General features: G+C 43.9%; 1 protein-coding gene across 6 annotated transcripts in view; it reads right to left on the bottom strand.

Moving 5' to 3' along the window:
- Positions 1-19,115, bottom strand: part of STOX2 (storkhead box 2) — a 224,795-nt gene that overhangs the window by 155,351 nt on the left and 50,329 nt on the right. Inside the window, exons 1-2 of one of the 6 annotated variants that reach the window (XM_089903643.1) lie at positions 15,769-19,115; positions 9,561-13,101 (exon numbers count right to left, since the gene is read on the bottom strand). The exon at positions 15,769-19,115 is cut by the window's right edge and continues 49,189 nt beyond it. The exons of 2 other annotated variants lie outside the window; for them this stretch is intronic. The gene's annotated coding sequence lies outside the window, so the exon portion shown is untranslated. 3 more of the 6 variants (XM_089903644.1, XM_089903645.1, XM_089903642.1) reach the window with 3 other exon arrangements.

Below are 19,115 nucleotides of genomic sequence, written 5' to 3'. Positions count from 1 at the left end.
TTGCTGTACGCGGGCCTCTCACCTTCGTGGCCTCTCCCGTTGCGGAGCACAGGCTCCGGACGCGCAGGCTCAGCGGCCATGGCTCACGGGACCAGCCGCTCCGCGGCATGTGGGATCTTCCCGGACAGGGGCACGAACCCGCGTCCCCTGCATTGGCAGGCGGACTCCCAACCACTGCGCCACCAGGGAATCCCCCAAATGTTTTCTTAACATTTCACCCCAGATGCCACTGAGAGGCTGCAGTCACGGAGATAATGCTAAAGAGACGCATTTAGGGTAAATACAGACTTGCCGAGCAAGTACCCAAATCCCAGACATCGGATATACTCCAGTGTTTGAGAGGCATATCAATTTCACTCCCTATCCTACAAATTTCAAACGACACGAATGAAAAGCTGAAGGACCTCTGATGCCTCCTTCTGCATCCCTACCTCTCCGTGGGTGCTCTAGTGACACGTGGCTCTTTGTAACAAATTGCTCATTTACCCCACAGAGGGTAATAGATAAATCCCTATCTATTACCCTCTGTGGGGCTGTGAGATATCCAGAGGAGAAGCTATTTCCCTCTGTATCTCCTGAGCTCAGCACAGAATCTGGACCAGCAAAGGGGCTCAGTGAACATCAATGGACTAAAAGTAATGGCACAGGCCAAGCATTAAGTATATGGGACAAGAGCCTGGATGGGAAACATACCCCAAGTTCCTATAGGGAAATCTGTTCTTGGGATGACAAAGGACAAGTAATGGCCAGTCCCACTGTAATGCAGGATCATGGTTGGATGGGCCACTGTTCTGAGAGACTATGACCTTTTTCTATGCTTTCAATGATGATCTGATCAAGAAGGAATTAGACTTCTTCTCTGAAAGCTCACTTGGTGCCACTGCCCTCAGTCCCCCAGCCCAGGAAGAGGCATGTCCACCCTTCACCATGCTGCCCTTTGCTCCTTGGGCTCTTGGGCTTAATATGTTCTATTCTTTCACCCTCACTTCCTATGTCATATTTTTGAAATCACTCTTTAAAGCCTCGGTAAACAGTCTCTGTAAGTTTTAAAGGCAATCTGGGAGTTTTCAAAATCAATCAGAATTTTGGTGGAATTTCCTAAAAAAGTGCTATCTGGAAATTAAAATGGGAGGCTTAGAGAAAAACTGTTTTCTGAACACTTGAGGTACTGACCCTTGGAATATGTACGGAGTGAACACATTCCTACCTTGATTTACTCTAAAATTGATAAAGTTGTTTACAGGCTGCTGTAGAACTGAAACACAGTGATAGAAAGTTTAGCCACTGAATCCTTGACACATAAAATAGCCCCTGCTCATGGAAAAAAAGAACTAGAAGCAAAAGATAGCTTTTCGTTCTCTCCTCTAGTTTGTACCACAGATAGCAAACTTGAGGACGAATTGCTTCAACTCTAGACATCATGACTTACAAAATAAAATACACTGATCATTTCATATACTTTATGTAGACTTATATTACCTGCCCCTAACTATCCATGAGCTAATATTTTATACCCTTTAAAGTGAGTGCAGAGCCTCAGTCGATCAAGACTGCAATAAAGTCTAATTTACAACCAAATCAGCAGTCCAAATATACGAGTGATAAGAAAACAAACTTCAAAGATTTCTACTACTGACAACCAGAAGACCCAGGTGATTAAATGTCTACATGTGCCTAAGTTTTGCTCTATTCCTAAATTTCTCAAGTACAATAATATTAAAGAAAAGTTAAATGTAAAACTTAGAAAGAACAATAAGAAGGGGATCCCAAAGAAGGTGCAAAATGCCATACAATGAAATAATGTCTTTCTTGGTGTGAATAATCTGTTAGATTCTCAACCCCCTTTTGAACAGGAAAATGTTTCATTCAACAATACAAAAAGAGAAAAACAAATACCGTACGCTAACACATATATATGGAATCTAAAAAAAAAGAAGAAAAGGTACTGAGGAACCTAGGATACAGGGCAGGAATAAAGACGTAGACATATAGAATGTACTTGAGGACACGGGCGGGGAGGGGGAAGCTGGGGCGAAGCAAGAGTAGCATCGACATATATACACTACTGAATGTAAAATAGCTAGCTAGTGGGAAGCAGCCGCATAGCACAGGGAGATCAGCTCGGTGCTTTGCGATGACCCAGAGGGGTGGGATAGGGAGGGTGGGAGGGAGACGCAAGAGGGAGGAGATATGGGGACATGTGTGTGCATATGGCTGATTCGCTTTGTTGTACAACAGAAACTAACACAGTATTGTGAAGCAATCATACTCCAGTAAAGATCTGTTAAAAAAACACTATGAGAAACCAAAGAGAAATCTTACAAATCAGATATTAAATTCAGAATGAGAAAAACAATCTGATTCAAAACTCGCAGCTGCTCTAACGTTATCACCATTGAGCACGAAGGCCACTAGTCACGCCTGAAGTGTCGTCAAGATGTTGGGCTCAGGTTCAATCTGATTCACAGACAAAACTAACAACAGGGGGAAGAAAGGTAAGCTCCTTTACCCTTGTTCCTCTGTTAGCGATGCTTATGCTTGTGCTAACAGGAAACAGTGACAAAGTTCAAGTGGTAGTAGCTTATAATCTGGAAAAAAACCATCATTCTACGAAAATGACAAATAGCACACCGGAAAAAATAATACAAAGGTGAATCTAACCTAACGGTAACATTTCTTTGGGAGATCGGCCTGTCCCTGCTCTTCGTGACTCCACAACTTCCAGCAAAGTTCTGTGAGGTCGGGTCATCCGGAGAGGAACCAGCCCTGGTCCTGAATCTCTCTCAAGAGTTTGATCCTGCAGCCAAAACCCTTTCTCGTACTGTCCTGTGTGATGGCTTCCTGGAAACTTAAAGCTGAAATCCTTGTCCTCGTAAGAAACAGTGCCAAAAAAGTCAAGTAACATGTACAAGGTCCCAGAGCTCATCTGAGTCAATGCCGAAACTGAAACTCACTTCTCCCAGTTTCCAAGTCACTCCACTTACTGTACCACATCCTACAGACCAAGTCCACCTGGCAACCTTTGATGTAATTTGTATTTTCCACAAGGATTTTTGGGAAGGAAAGAAATAAACTTAGTGGGAAATGCATCATTCCTATCTGGAATATTAGTTAAAACACACATATATATTTCTTTTAGAAAAAGATGGCGCTAGCAGCATCTTTCTACACTGTAGTAATGTGAAAATTATCTGTGGAAAGGTAATATGATGGAGTGTCTACGTGCACAGACCACAGACCTTGGGTGCCTGGGTTCACATCTCAGCTGTTCCATTCCTATCACCGTGACCTCTCTCTCTTTCGATTCCCTCATCTATGCTCTAGGGATAAGAACACCAGGGTCTACTTCAGGGCTTTACTAGGAGAATTAGATGAGTTTGTATTGATATATGTCTGGCATATAAAGCATTAGTAAGTGTTATGAAACTGTTACCTATTTTTATCTTGAAGGGAGGTGCTATAGGCATAAAATAAATACTGTAAGGACGACCCAGTAGTTTTTATGTAAAAAAAGCAAAAGCCTGAGAGTTCCCAAAACACAAATTGTTGCCGTTTTAGAAACACTAGCAAGGGGCTTTGAAACTTGAAGCGAAAGAGCAGTTAAATGAAAAGCAACAATGCTGGTCCAGTGGGTAAGACTCTGCGCTCCCAATGCAGGGGGCCCGGGGTTCGATCCCTGGTCGGGGAACTAGATCCCACACGCATGCCGCAACTAAGACCCGGTGCAGCCAAAATAAATAAACAAATAAATAAATAAATCTTTTTAAAAAATACAAACACATCATTGTCTGGGCCCCTGCACTTAGACAATAACTCGGGTCTAATTAGGAGGGTATCATATATACCAGCTCCCTCCGCCGACATCATCTTTCTCGCCATAAATCATACAACATGCCTGCTTAAAACAGATGGTTCTTAAACCACGCCTGGAAGCTCTGAAGTCTGAACCGTCCCACTCAGAACACCAGGGGGAACAGGACATTAAGAGTGTCAGAGCAGGTTCACCATGGAGAACATTCTTTCCTCGCTTGGTGTAATATGATATCTTGGAGGCTGCCAGTTAGAGACACTGGAGAGAGAGAACGCGAGGGGAATCAGCAATCAGGTGTTCAAGTTCAGGGCCAGCTCATCTTCTTGAAGGGGCTGAGCTCTTGTTATCAGAGAGCCGTGTGGCCCCTGGAAGGTGGGTGGGGAGCTGAAATGGTCTCCTGCACGCACATCGTTCTCTCCCCACAACTAGGCTGCAAGTTTTCTCCACTCCACACCCAGGTCTGCTGGGAATAACAAAGAAAACTGGACCCGTGGCAACCTCATTTTTCTCATCCGCAGCCAGCTTCCACCTCCATTTTTCCTAAAGTGATCGCATCACTCCCCAGTTTAAACTTTGTTCCAGTGGCCGTTCCGTGCCCACGTGGTTCAAAGCCTTCACAACGGGACTCCCCCAAACCCACCTTGGTCTCCACAATGTCTCCCCATGCAGCCTACGCGCCAAGGTTTCTTGTTTCTAGGCATCAGTTACACGATTGTTTCCCTCTGCTTGGAATTTCCTTTCCCTTCTCTCTGCTCCGAGTTTGTAATTCGTCTTTCTTCTTAGCCTAAATCACTGTTTCTTCTTCGGTGACTCTTGTTCTTCGCATCCCCTACGTGCCTTGGATCTGCCTTCCTAGAGCCCCCCATGCCACCCTACATTAACCATCCTCAATTCTATATTCCTATCATGATTTGGGGTACAACGAGCATGGCCTTTTTGTTAAATTGTGTATATCTCCCCAACAGACTATAAGCTCATTTAGGGAGAATAACAGTGCTTTGTATTCACCCTTCTGTGTGCTTAGTATGTTTGCTTGTTGTCATTTCTACAGCCATTGTTCTTTCCTTTTCTAAAGCCTCTGCCCACCTCATTGACCAAGAGGTAGGTAACCCAACAATCCTGCCCCATCCTGCTCCTAGTATCCAGGAAGAGAGATGAACAACCAATCTTTTAAACAAAATACAAACTATCCTTTTGGATATGTGTGCACTTTCCACTGTGTGCAAAGCTCAGCGAGAGAGCTTACACACACACACACACACACACACACACAGGTTTTAGCCCCAAAGAGCAGAGACAGCATATATGTGATAAACCACAAGTCAGTACACACTCATAATACAGGCAGGCCTCGTTTCCTTGCCCTTCACAGATACTGCGTGTTTTACAAATTGAACGTTTGTGGCAACCCTGTGTCAAGCAAGTCTATCAGTGCCATTTTTCCAACAGGATTTGCTCACCTCATCTCTGTGTCACATTTTGGTCATTCTCGCAATATTTCAAACTCTTTCATTATTAATATTTGTGATCAGTGATCTTTGATGCTACTATTGCAAAATGATTACGACTCGCTGGAGGCTCAGACGACGGTTAGCATTTTTTAACAATAAAGTATTTTTCAATGAAGGTATGGACATTGTTTTTTAGACACAATGCTATTGCACACTTAATAGACTACAGTATAGTGTAAACATTACTTTCACATGCACTGGGAAACCAAAAAATTCCTGTGACTCGCTTTATCGCAATATTTGGAACCGAACTCGCTATATCTCCGTGGTAAGTCTGTACTGGCTAAAGGTGAGGTACAGATCAAAAGAGCTCCAAGAGAGATTCTTAGTGGACTGTTTGGTCAGTAAAGTCTTCCCAGAGGAGCTGGTATTTGAAGAACTGTGATCTTTGATATAGGTGCAGAAGAAAGAAAATAAAGCATTCCACATTTGCTAGGAAAGATCATTGGATCCACGGGGAAGACAGAGGGAATATCATGAGAAGAGATTAAACCCAGGGAAATGCAACGTTTTTCAGGAGGATTATAAAACAATTGGTTTTACTGGGGCAGATAATTGAAGGGGTAATGGGACATAATGCTGGAGAAATGGTTAAGGAAAATATAGGTCGAGAGGTTTGGATTTGATGCAAAGAGGGATTTTCAGAATAACATTCTTACAAGATGCTATTAAAGGGGTTGGGTAGAGGTTCAGTAGTTAAATAAATAAGGAAAATACTGTTCTATCTCCCTTCTGGAGATTAACAATGTGTATTAGAATATTAAAGGCACTGAGAAGTCCTGCAGTAAAAAGCCCCATTTACCTCTGTGTTTCTTCATATTTCAAAATTTTTTGTTTTGAGAACCTAATTTAAGAAGTGCTGAACTCCAGGCAGAGTATTAAAATAAAGTAACATTTTTAAAAAGTGTGGACCACAGAGTTAAGAAAATGAAGACAACACAGGTGGAGCCCGAGCTAGGAAACGGGGAGAAACACAAGTGTTAGGAGACATGAAAATCTGTGAGGAATTATAAAGTTGAAGCTAGAAGTGAATCAGGCACTTTCCCACAAACTCTGCCAGAATTCAGGAAGGTTTCTGTGAACATCTATCAAAAACATTTCCTGCAACTTCAGATATAGTTGTGTAAATCCCTAGGTAAGAGCAAGAAAAAAATTAAAAGAAGAGGAATCTGTGTGGCAACAGGTACAGAAGATTGCAAGGGATCTATAAATGGACTCTCTTCTATGTACACATACATCCTCGTAGATAATAACCCAAAATCAAAGCCATGCGTGGTTCAGAACATTCATCTCTTAAACCAGATAAGACTGGTTCCGGCTTTGACATCCTAGTATCCAGAAATACAAGCGCATCATGGCACCATAGTAATGGAAATGCTGTGAGTTCAAAGGACAAAGGAATTAACAGGAGTGTTCAAAACAGGAGTGGATTTATGATTTTCAACACTTTGGATCTCCATTTGTCCAGGTTCTTCATGCTAAGCATATGGAAGTGCTTTACGAATGTGGTTTCTAATCCTTTCACATAAGAGAGGAGTTTTAGGTTCACGAAATAATTGAACTCTTTCAAGAGACCATTTAGTAAACACTAAATAGCAACTCTTCGGGCTGGTATTTTCCAAAAGGCGTTCCGAGAACTGACCCAGATGTCAATGGATGCTGCGTATAAAAAGCGGTTCTGTGGCCAGGGGTGGGAAATGGCTGGGTTAAAGTATTTCATTACTGCAGAACTTCTCAGAGCCTTTACAACATTTTACGTTGGGACTCTCCAGGGGGAGGGGGCACTGTGCCCCATGTCCACATTTACTCGACAGGGACCCCTTCTTTCATGAGCACTGTCTGTGACTGATGCTCCACAGATAACCTTTTGGGAGACACAAGAGCACCTGGCCCCTGCAGGAGTTAACTGGATTCTTAGGCAGGAAGATTCTGAGCCATTACAACATTACCAATGCAAATAGGAGGATGGCTGTGCTCCTTGTGTGGTAAGGAGTTCTGCAACAAGGCTTAAGGCCTCACAGTTTCGATCACAGGACATGATCAGACCTTTTGGTGGACGTTACACGGTGGTCATGAGGATCAAAAAGGTACAGATGAACCGGTTTGCAGGGCAGAAATTGAGACACAGATGTAGAGAAGAAACGTATGGACACCAAGGGGGGAAAGCGGCGGGGGGCGGGTGGGGGTGGTGGGATGAATTGGGAGATTGGGATTGACATGTATACACTGATGTGTATAAAATGGATGACTAATAAGAACCTGCTGTATAAAAAAAATAAATAAAATAAAATACAAAAAAAAAGAAAAAAAAAAAAGAGACCCTACATGTGAACATGCTTTACAAAAGGAGAACGCGTTACGCAGCGTTCAGCAAGACGGTGCTGGGGGGATGGCGTGGAAGCAATCCACGCTTCCTTTCACGGCACTGACGACAGATGGCCTTACGACCCACCTCAGTTAGAACAAAACCCAATTTCCTCCCACAGTCTATGAGGCCCTCAAGATGTGGACTCTGCCTCTTCAAGGACCGATTTCTCGCTGGCTTTCTTCCCGCTCTTCAGACATCCTCCAGACCCCAGGCTTCTCCCTCTGCGGGGGCTGCCCCTCCCCAGGTCTTCCCAAACCTCACTTCTCAGGAAGGGCCTTCCCTGACCCCCCCTTTCGGAAGGATCCTCTGGTGGCCATTCTCCAGCCCCTTAACCTGCCTTATTTTCTTCACAACACTTTGCAGCATCAGAAAACATCAGATTAATTTATTCACGTATCTTTTTGCTGTCTGGCTCCTGCCTCTAGAACGGAAGCTCCCTGAGGACAAGAACACTGTCTACCTTGTCCACCGTGGTTTAGTGCCCGGAATCTAGGAGACTCTCCCTAAATGTCGAGTGTTAGAAGCTTGGGGAAGTGGCTACTTGGCGAGAAGGGAAGGGGGAGTCAGGCAGATGGGGAGGGATGAAGAGGCCTCTGGGATACTGCTAACATTCTCGTTTTCACCTGGTTGGTCGTTCCCTGAGTACGTCTCCACTTTGTGATAATTCCTCGAGCTGCCAGTTTATATTTTGGCTCTCTTTGGGGTCTTGGTTTAAACTGTTTTTTGACGTATTGGTGTTTATATCATCATGAATACAGGAACTGATAATTGTCCCTATTTTTGAGGGCCCACAAGGAGCCCTACAATCTGCTAGGCACTTCACCTATGTCATCGCATCAAAGCCTCAAAAAAAACCCTACCACGACTCACTTCACAGATGAAGAAACTGAGGTGCAGAGAGAGAGTGAGTAACTTGTTCATGGTCACACAGGCAGCGAGAAAAACTGGGATCCCAAACCAGTTTGTTCTAATTGTAAAATTCACACGTGTTCTACTAAACCCTGCCTGGAAGACATTCTAAAGTCAGGACTGGTATCCTGAGGTGTCCTTATCTTTCCCCAGGACCTTTTCTACCTGGAGGCTGTCACAGGCCAAGAGTAGCTGAGTACCCTCCTTCCCCCTCACCTTCTTGGGTACCTACGAACTTCACAGCCAGGGCAACTTCACCTTTGCATCAAACACACCAGAAATGGTCTAGTCGGGTGCAACGGCAGACAGTGGGCAGGAGGGGCACTGTTTGCCCCAGAGCAGCAGGGTGAGGCCCTGCCAAGGTGACAGGATGGCCCGCTCTCATTGGGGGGTTCTCTGGACTCCCCAGGGTTGGGGGGCAGCTTCTTCTCTCATCCTGGAGCTCAGGTCTACCCCTGAACTTGAAATCCGACCAAGCTCTGGTGTTTCTCCTCATGGCACTTAGAACTTCTTCGGAAGAAACAGTGCTTCTAGTTACGAGAGATCTGGGGAAATTAGCGGCCTGGGGAGAAAATACACTTTGATCGTTTTTCCCCCAAATAACGACTCGCATCATTGGATTCGTGGTCCGTAACAACGGAGAAGGATCTGTTTCACCAACTAGTGGGTCACCTTGGAGTGATTAGCATGGCTGCCAAAATATAATCCCTCGGCAAATGACTAATGGGAGCACAGACAAGTTTCTACAGGAAGAAGCCTGGCAGGTGAGCCCTATGGGAAAGGCCCTCACTTACATCTGAGGAAACTCAGATGGAAATGAAATTGTTTACTTTTCCTTCCATGTGTCTGACAGATCCCCCCAGTTTCTATGGGGCTTATTATAAAGGTGTCAGACCCTATCAGAAATGTGATGGCAGCCACACATTATCAAATAAATAAAAAGAACACTCTTTTGTCCTACCTTTGAAGTTTTCTTAAGTTACTCTGAAAAGCATCCCCCTCTGCCAAGTTTCCTGTTTCCTGCATAATGAGATACGTTCTAATTAGCATATCACAAATATTCCTGATCTTCTTTACAAGTCCGGATACATTTTTAAATGTTTCTTTTAAAGTACATCAGGATTTTTCACACTCTGTAAAGAAGCAGGAGAATTAAAGCAATGTGTCAGCTCAATTCTCCATTTCTTTTTTTTTTCTTTCTTTCCTTTTTTTTTTTTTTTTTAAAGTAGGATGGAGGCATTGGGCAATGGAAAGGTCATAGGACTTGGAAGCCAGAAATCATGGATTCTGATCGGCTGAGATGCTGTATCACATTGGGCAAATTGCTTCACCTATGACGGCCTCAATTTCCTTTTCTGTAAAATGAAGAGGTTGGACTAAATGGAAAATCCCTCACAATTTAAAACACTGTGATTCTATTTGTGAAGCTTGAATAATTCCTTGTCTCCTTATTCAAAAGCTGGAGTGAGTTATTTTCTTTGAGTTAAAAATTCACAGTGAACTAAATACAAAATGCGTACAGACATCAGCAAAAAGGGATGTGATTTTAAAAACACAGATATCTAATTGTAGGATTATGTATTACCTTTGAACAGCAAAAAGGGTTTTCGCTTCTTCCCCAGAGAGGTATATAGTTTTGCCTAGCTTTAATGTGTTGACAAATATGTAAACACACACACACACACACACACACACACTAAACTGCCTTTATATGAGTGAATAAAACTGACATGAACTAATCCTAATAAAAGAAATATTGAGATGAAGAAAATGAAGTCTTAGACATCATAAAGGCTTTCTAGTCTCTTGCTAGCCTAGAAAAAAACAAATCCAGTCAGTTCAATAAAATAAGCTGAATTGCCCAGTAACATTTGGGTTTCCAGATTTGACTTATAATATCAAAATCATAAAAACACAGAACTCGATCTTGGTTTCTATCATGACTTCCTGGGGAGCAAGGGCCAGGCTGCTTCTCTGTGCTTCACCATTTAACTGGCCTGATGAAGACTGTCTGGGTGGATTGAGAGCTCCCTGCAGAGGCCCTTCCCCGTCTGGACCTGCCATCTCTTTTTCACCATGGCCTTACCCACACCCGCACTCTGGCTCGCCACCTTCCTTCCAAGGACTGCCCATGGCACCCCATTTTGCAGACTTCTCTCCCCCATCCTCTTTGATCACCAGCTTAACTTGGTAAGTTCCTGGCGCACTTCAAGACTAGCTCCGAGGTCACCCCATCAGAGCCCTTTGCCGCCATGGCACTATGGTCCTGCCCTATTGCATCTGTGTGTTGACACAGCTGTCCCCCACTCTCACTGTGCAGGAGCCGGGGCTCAGAGGGGCCTTGGTCACATTGGTTGCCCCAGGACACTGGACAGCAGTGAAGGAAAAGAGAGAATGGACAGGGGGAGAAGCACGGTGCTGAGCGAGGTGCTGGGGACATGCCAATGACTGTCCCTCCATCATTCTGGAGGTCCCTCCGTCCTGCAAGATGTACCATATAGGGGGTTCTTGTATGATAACCACCAAAATGTGGTTTAAGCTTATTCCTGATGAGGGAAGGAATACTGAAGACGAAGAAAGTCAGAAAAACCGCCCTATATAAAGAGGAAGATGTGTGTGTGTGTTGTGTGCGTGTGTGCAGGCAATAGGAAGCCACTGATGGTTTTCTGCACGGAAGAATAGCAAGAATGAAAAATGCTTCAAGAAGGTGACTTAGCAGTGGTGTACCAATGATTGAAATGGTGTACGGATTAAAGTACAAATTATTTCAGCCATGAAAAATTATTACAAATAATTATATTTACAGACGTCGGAGAACGAACATATATAGACTAAATACCAAAAAAAAAAAAAGTAGGCTCCAAAACACTACAGAGAATAGAATCACAGTTTGTAAGATATTTTTCACACTTTGACATATGAGAATATTTTCATATGTGGATACCGTGGAGAAAAGTTTAGGAGGTTAAATGTCAGAGCTTTAACAGGAATGTTATCTGAGTGGTGAAACGTGACTTTTCTCTTCCTTCTTTCTTTCCTTCGTTCTCTGTGTTTATCTGCATTTTCTAAAATGTTTCCATCATGAACATGAGCTACTTGGGTAATTTTGGTAAACCTCCTCTGAATCAGTAAATAGCCTATTTATAAATATTAAAGAGGGCGGGAAGGCAGTCGTGAGGATTGGGCCGCTGGCAGTGGCAATGGGAATAGCAAGTAGGGAGCAGAATTGAGAGCGATTACGGAGGAGCTGCTGACACAAGCGGGTGAGTGACTGGGTGAGGAATTGAAGGGCAATCAGAAATCTGCGTGACACCCAGGTTTCCAGCCTAAGTAGGTGGGGGACAAGCTGGTTCCGTTGCCAGAAACAGAACAGTATGGGGGGCACATAACTTGGAGGAAAAGATCATTTCCTCTTAGACACGGTGTGTTTGAGGTGGCGACAGGTCACCCAGGAGAGCCTGCAGTTCAAGAGAGAGGTCAGGACTCCGGGTCAGGTGCCCCCAGGGGTTCTCATAGGACCAGTTTGCCTCCCCACGGGGCGGCTTCCCGACTGTACTGATGTGAGCTAGGTACCTGTCTCTCCTCCTCCCTGGACCACAGGCTCCAGGAGGCGGGCACCCACCTGTCGTGTCACTGTGCCACCCTCAATGCCTAGATGGACGCCTGGTGCTGAGGCACCTAATACACGTTGGAGAAGTGGATGAGCGAGTCCTCTACGGTGACAGTTCAAGGAGGTGAGTGGGCATATCTGACGGCGAAAACAAGGAGACCGGCGGGCCTGAAACTTGGGAAATTCTCACCTAAGTGTGGGCGGAGCAGTACTGCCAATAAAACAGATGCAGAATGGATGCCAAACAGAAACAAAGCAACTTTCCAGAAACCAAGGACGAGCAAAACAGAAAAGGAGACCAACAAAAACCGCCGTGGCTGAGAGCTGGTGGAACAGGGCTGGATAAAAGTCCATCTATCCCAAGGTTACTGGTGATTCGGGCGAGAATAATTTCACAAAGACAAAAAAAACGAACGAAAGCACCACAGTCTTTTAAGTAGCGTGGCGCAGAGGTAGAAGAACAGAGCTCGAGGAGAAGCTGAGTCAGGGCAGGACTTCAAAATCACAGAGGTGGGATCCTGACATGTTAGTACACGGGAAGCAAAGGGTCTAGGCTGCAGTGGGAGTTAGCGGGGCTGGGGTAACCTTACAGGAGGCAGGATTACCGCTGAGACGGACGAGGAAGGCTGGGTGCATCTCTGTCCTCTGAACCCCTGCAGCACGCGGGCCGGCACCACACAACCTGGCTATGATTATACACTCACATTATTCGCTGCTGTTCCTGTGCCTTCTCTCCTCATTTAGATGGCACGGACCAAACCTTCAGGACTTTCCATAGCAAATTCTCGATGAAGAGTTGGTAGTCGACGGCTTAAATCCCATAGGATAAGTTTCAAAGAGAATAGAGCTACCGACATGGAATACATATGCGATAACTTTTCAACAGACACCACTGCAAAAAAAAAAAACTATTTTTAAAGTAGCAACGTGACACCTTCCTCCCCTTTTTCCCTAAGAGCAAAACACCCCCATTATCTTATGGCAAGCCGGGGACAAGTGGCTGAGAGTCGCGGTGGCTTCCAGGTAGGCAGATCCCTGGGTGGCCCTTTGGTTTGGTTGGAGACAGATCTCCTAGGGCTGGCCTGCTTGGGTCCCAGGGTGCACACCTAGGACGTTTCCGTGAGAGGTACATCCCTGCAGCAAGACTCCACGCAAACCAATCAGGGAGCCCCCAGCCAGGCCAGGAGTGAAACTCTAGACGGGAAGCTGACTCAGAACAGACCTGCCAAGGCAGCTGCCAGCTTCGGCGAGGCTTGCCCTGCTCCTGACCCACGTTGGAGCAGCTGGGACCCGAGCGGTCCCAGAATTTGCGTGATGAACTCAAGACTCCTGTCGAGTTGGCATCACTAAGCAGCTAAAATGCCAAATGTCGCTTCAAAAAGAAGGCAGGATGGGGACTTCCCTGGTGGTCCAGTGGTTAAGAATCCACCTTCCAATGCAGGGAATGCAGGTTCGACGCCTGGTCAGGGAGCTAAGATCCCACAAGCCACCGGGCAACTAAGCCCGCGCGCCACATGGAAGAACCCGCATGCCGCAACTAATTCCTGACGCAGCCAAATAAATAAATATTAAAAAAAAAAAAAAGAAGCCAAGATGGAGGTGAAGGGCTCACACACACTCGCACACCTCCAGACAAATCACTAACATTCCTCAACCCGTCATTCCAACTATACCTTCTGCTGAATATGACCTTGCTGCTCACAAGTATTTTGCAAGAGGAGAAATCAACTATGCCAATTTAGCACTTCTTCTCTTAAGCTTTAAGATGCTTACACAGACATTTAAAAATATGTTAGAAACATATTCATAAACTTCACTGAAGATTTTCCCACACAGATATTTTTAAAAGTTTGCTAAACATGCCTATTAGTTTTTCTTCAAGAATAAGCTTGGATTTCTAAGCTACTCTTGCTGTAAGTTACACCTTCCAGCAAGAAAAAATGAACATGTGGAAATTATATGACTGTTTTTAGAACACTGGGGTCCATTTAATATATTGAAGCAATAATCTATCAAATAGGACCCAAGAGTCCAGAAAGCCTCATGAGCCCTTTCACATATGTTAAATTACTCCCCTGAGACTGGTCTATGAACTAAGAATCTGCATCATTAATTAAAGAAATGGATTGGGCTGTCCTAACAAGAAAGCACAGCCTGCAGTAAGAGAGACTCATATACACACCTTAATTGCAAAATGAACATTGGGAAGAGTAGTTTTCAGAATTAAGCACAATGTGTGTGATTCAACGTAGTTGCTAACCTAGGGTTCAACAGGTGTGGGACCCTTCCCTCATTTTAATTTGGCCAAACACTTCATATTAAATTATGCTGAGAATTTAAGTTGACCGAAGAAAAACATCGCAGAGAAGAATGTCTTGCTAAACATTAAGATTTACAGGCTTGCAAGGAAAGAACAAATCTATCCATGGAACATTTCATATCCAGAAGACTAGTCTGAGAGCTAAGATTTTAATGCTGCCAAACTAGCCAAGAGCTGCCAAGTATTATACGAAATTCGTATGCACATTAAAAAAAATATTCCCTGTTTATAAACAATCTTTCATATGTGTTGGATAGAAAAGCACTGAGTGACAATTAATTGGCTGACTTCTGCAATCTGTCATTAATTGCTATTTCCAAGTTAAAACCATCCCATTCAATTTTATTCTCAGAGCTTTATAGCCAACCCATTTATAAGAAAGTTTCTATTTCTCAATGAGATGTCAAATAGTTTACCTAATGGTCCCATTGCCATAGGATTTAACTCTCTTATGTAAACATTTTAGATACACTGGCCTCTCTTATTCACTACTTGTTATTTTAAAATATACATTCTCTTTTTATAGAAAACGGATAAGCTCATCTCCCCTCTTCCCCCCCGTCCCCAGCCCCCCCTCAGTGAATCTAGCTTTTCAAGGGCTAGCCTTTACAAGTTGAGGTCCAAGATTTCTGAAGAAACATCAGCCCTGATGAAAGCACACACAATCCAAAAGTTTTGTGTTTTGTGCTTAGCCTCTATACAGGTCTCAACCGTAGGGAAGGTAGCTGTTGGCTCAAATTATAATGTCCGTCAACATGAGGCAGAAAATTAATCTAAAGATGTTTAATGCAGGCTCATCTGAAAGTACCTTCTTTTGGATAATAAACAGAAAAATACTAGCTAAGTGATATGTGACAGTGATGAACCAATCATTTATCCAAACACTGAAATGTGTCCCATGAAGATCTTTCCACAAGTTTCTGGAAAGAACACGAAAACACACTATATAAGAACAATCTGAGATTGGAGAGCAATTTACAAATAAGGCTACATTTACAGAGAAACCATGAAAGTACAAGGCCTGGTATAATGAAGGTTTATAACAATGGTAGCTCCCACAAGAAACACACAAATAACTCCTCCTGATGTTCCAGATTTTCCACAAATGAATTACTAGGACACGGTCACCAGACCAAAAAAAAAAAATTGTCAGGTTTTATGAAGCATTGTACTTAAAATTCAGACCAATTTCTGAGTTGCTTCCCTGCAACAACACACCCCAGAGTTCAATATACTTACTCTCCGGTCTGGGTCCTGGCTTTCTGGTTTTGCACGGGGTCTGGAAAATGTACAGATGGTAATAATCTGTGGCTTTACTTCAAATCCTGACGACTGCCTTTATTCTCCTGATTTCCTTTGGTGCCAAAGATGTCGTTCTGGTCCAGAGTTCCCGCATGTTAAGTGAAACTCCTGTCAACATTTTATTACATTCAGCACTTCAGGTTTCCTGAGAGCTAGCTCCAGCAGTAAAGATTGCTATGCTCTGTATATTTTTCAATCCTCTTTTTCTTTTTTTACCTCCATGGAAGGGTGCTGGTCTCTCCTTAAGCAACACAGAGATTTCAAGCCGTACGTTTCCAGACCGCATTAAAATAAATACTAATGCAATGCATTACTAGCTTCAGACATTTCTTTCCTTCCCCCGGTCGCTCTGGCAGTGTTAATTTTCCCACACTCTCCTAGAATGGGGAAGGCTTGTCTGGGCAAGTAAGATAACACTTGGGCAGGAGATTAAAAGCCCACACTGAAGTCCTTAAGTACCTACAGGGTTGGGCCCTGAATCCACTCAGCATGGTCTCCAAACACCGTCACCTTGACTAGAAAAGCAACAGGAAAAGGCTAACGACTAAGAAAATCTCATTTCGGCATTTCCAGGCCCTTGAACCACCTGTATTTTACATAACGAAACAGCACTTCAACTTAGAGGCCAGAACAGGAGGAAATGCCTGACTTTCATTTCATTGTACCTTAAATTATGTGACCTGTGAACAAACTATTGAGGTCTAGAACTCGGGTGATCTTAAGTCCTATTTTTTGAACTGTTCACCGGGTGAACAGTTCCAGCGCATAATTATTCCCAACACTGACTTTTGCTCTCAAAAGTGTCCTGACCTCATCAACACTTGGTTACCTTACCTTTAGCTTTGACTTCAGTTCTGGAAACTTCTTTACATTTGCCACATGTGTTTGAAAAACTAGTGGACACCTCTACCCCCAAAATCACAGGTTCAAATAAAGATTTAGCCGTTCTGACTGTTGAGAACATACACCTTTCTCCTATGTATTACTTGTACTTAAGCACTCTTACACCAGCTTATGAAACCACCTATTTTATGATATTGATTTTAATTATTTTCCTTTTTCCTTATTAATATAAATCTTGAAAAGCCCACCTCTAACTTAGTACAGAAAAAAGAATCCTTCATGGCTTAAAGGAACACTTCTTCCAAGCTACAGGGTGCCGTCAGAAGGTTGAAGCTGTAGAAGTATTTTGATATGGGTGTGATAAGACTGCATCTCCCTTCCTCCCATTTGCTGCATGATTACAAAATGAAGGAGGAAGCAGCAACACGTTCTTCTTTGGCCATTTTTGAAAGAACTATCATTAAAGAATCTTGGGAGTTATCCATAAATAGCAATTACTATTAAGGGAAATCATAAAGAATAAACACAAATCCTTGTCTAAGGGATGGGAAAGTTGGTATCCTCTGATTTTTTTTTTTTAATCCTTGAAGAATTTAAATAAGCCTTTTAGGCATAAGAAAATGTAGATATCTGGGAAAATTGGGTATAACTGAAAAAATTAAGAAAGAAGAATCAACCAGAAATATGAGAGATCTGGAAAAAGAATTCATGGGGAAATCAAAGAAACAGGAAACAGAGACAACGATTTGAGGAGATGGTTTCTCTTCATGTCATAGAAGCTGAACGCCTTCCCCACGCCCTTTCCCTATCCTGTCTCAATTCTATCACCATCTTGATGTGGGTGACTCCAGCCTTTATTTCAGAGGTCCTCTCTCTCCCAAGCCCAGTCTCACATAATCAATTTCTCATGTCCCTACCTCAAGGGGTTTTAGCATCAAAAATAATTGCTGCTTTGACATTCCATATTTTTGATAAAGCCAGCCACCAAGGCTCAAACGCCAACGTGTCTTCCTCTTGCCAAGTCCCATAAGTGCTATCTCCTTTTATTTCTTGTATCTATCCTCTATGAAGCTACATCTTTTCTTCTCCCTCCCAAAGTGGGACCACTTGATCCCTGTCTGTAGTAGCCTCAGCCAAATCTTCAATTCCCACCACCAATCGCACCCTGAGATGTGAGACCTTGCATTGAACCCGAGCCAGCTCCGCCCAGGGGTCTTACATCAGGTAGCGCTGGCTACCAGTCTCTCCCTAAAGTCCCAGCTTTAATCAAAGGGTTCCTAGCTCCCTAATCCCAGCCTGCCTCCACTCCCTCAAATAACAGGGCTTCACCCCTAAGCTTTGCTCCCAAGCTCTTGTCCTGCTAAGTGCCCAGTAAGTCTGGCTCCTCCTGAATTTGGGACTCTTGCCAGTTTCCCAAGTTGGCCCTGAAAAACCCTTCCCCAATCTCCAGTTCAATGCTGGAATCTGCTAGCCCCGGCACACTGTGTTTATACCCAGAGTTGACTGGTTGTCTAAGGGCCCGGAGATTGCCACACCTGCCAGAAACTGCTTGCCAGCTCTAAATGTAATGTAAACTCCCACCAGGCGAAAACTAGAGCCAGAAACACGGCACTCAGCAGAATTCCATTTGCTCCATCTGGGCCCTGACGTGGGCTCCGGGCCCCTGTTCCAGCTCTGGAAATGCCACGGGCTTCGGCTTTCTTCAGCTGAGTCGACCCTTTCGGGTTTTACCCCCATTAAATAACAACTTGGACACTTTGTTTTCCTGATCTTCATTTCTCACCCCCTTGCTCCCCCAATAAAGATGAGCGCTTGCTCCAATTTTTACCTTCCAAGCAGCCACCTCCCGCCATTATCTGCCACCCCTCCTAGTTTCTGCCCGTGGCCACCACTGTCCATTGCCTGACAGCTACCCTCCCTCTTTCTTCCTGGCTTACAGAACCCTGATTCTTTGATCTCTTGAAGCACAGGCCCTTCCTCAGCCCTAAGGAAAGAATCATACCTTGTCATGGTAATTTGGCCAGTGACTGAAAGGAATATGCATGTGACCTATTCATGACTAATTAAACATAAGATGTCTTCTGAGGACAGCTTCCTGTCCCAACTTAAAACCAACCAAACAAACAAACAAACAAAAACACCAGGAAAAGGGCTCGTGCCAATTCTCTGCCTTGAATGCACAGGAGATAGCTGGAGCTGCAGCAGCCATCTTGAGATCAAAAGGCAAGAACAGAGGACGTGCAAGCCAATGTTCTAATGACAGCCCCCAAGAGGGCCTGTGTTCTTGACAGCATCATTGGGCTACTTCCCTAGCCCTTGCCTATCCATCCCAGGTTGCTCGTTATGTGATTCAAATAAATTCCTATCTGTGTGAGCCAGTATTAGCCAAGTTTCTATTACAGGCAACCAAACCCTGTTCCTCTAATAGAACAGACACATGG

This window comes from Delphinapterus leucas, chromosome 21, assembly GCF_059928025.1.
Source record: "Delphinapterus leucas isolate spDelLeu-1000000601 "Yukka" chromosome 21, BTC_Dleu_Yukka2, whole genome shotgun sequence".
Classification (NCBI taxonomy): Eukaryota; Metazoa; Chordata; class Mammalia; order Artiodactyla; family Monodontidae; genus Delphinapterus; species Delphinapterus leucas.
Note: the sequence above shows the minus strand (reverse complement) of the source record. Positions and strands in the feature narration are given on the sequence as shown.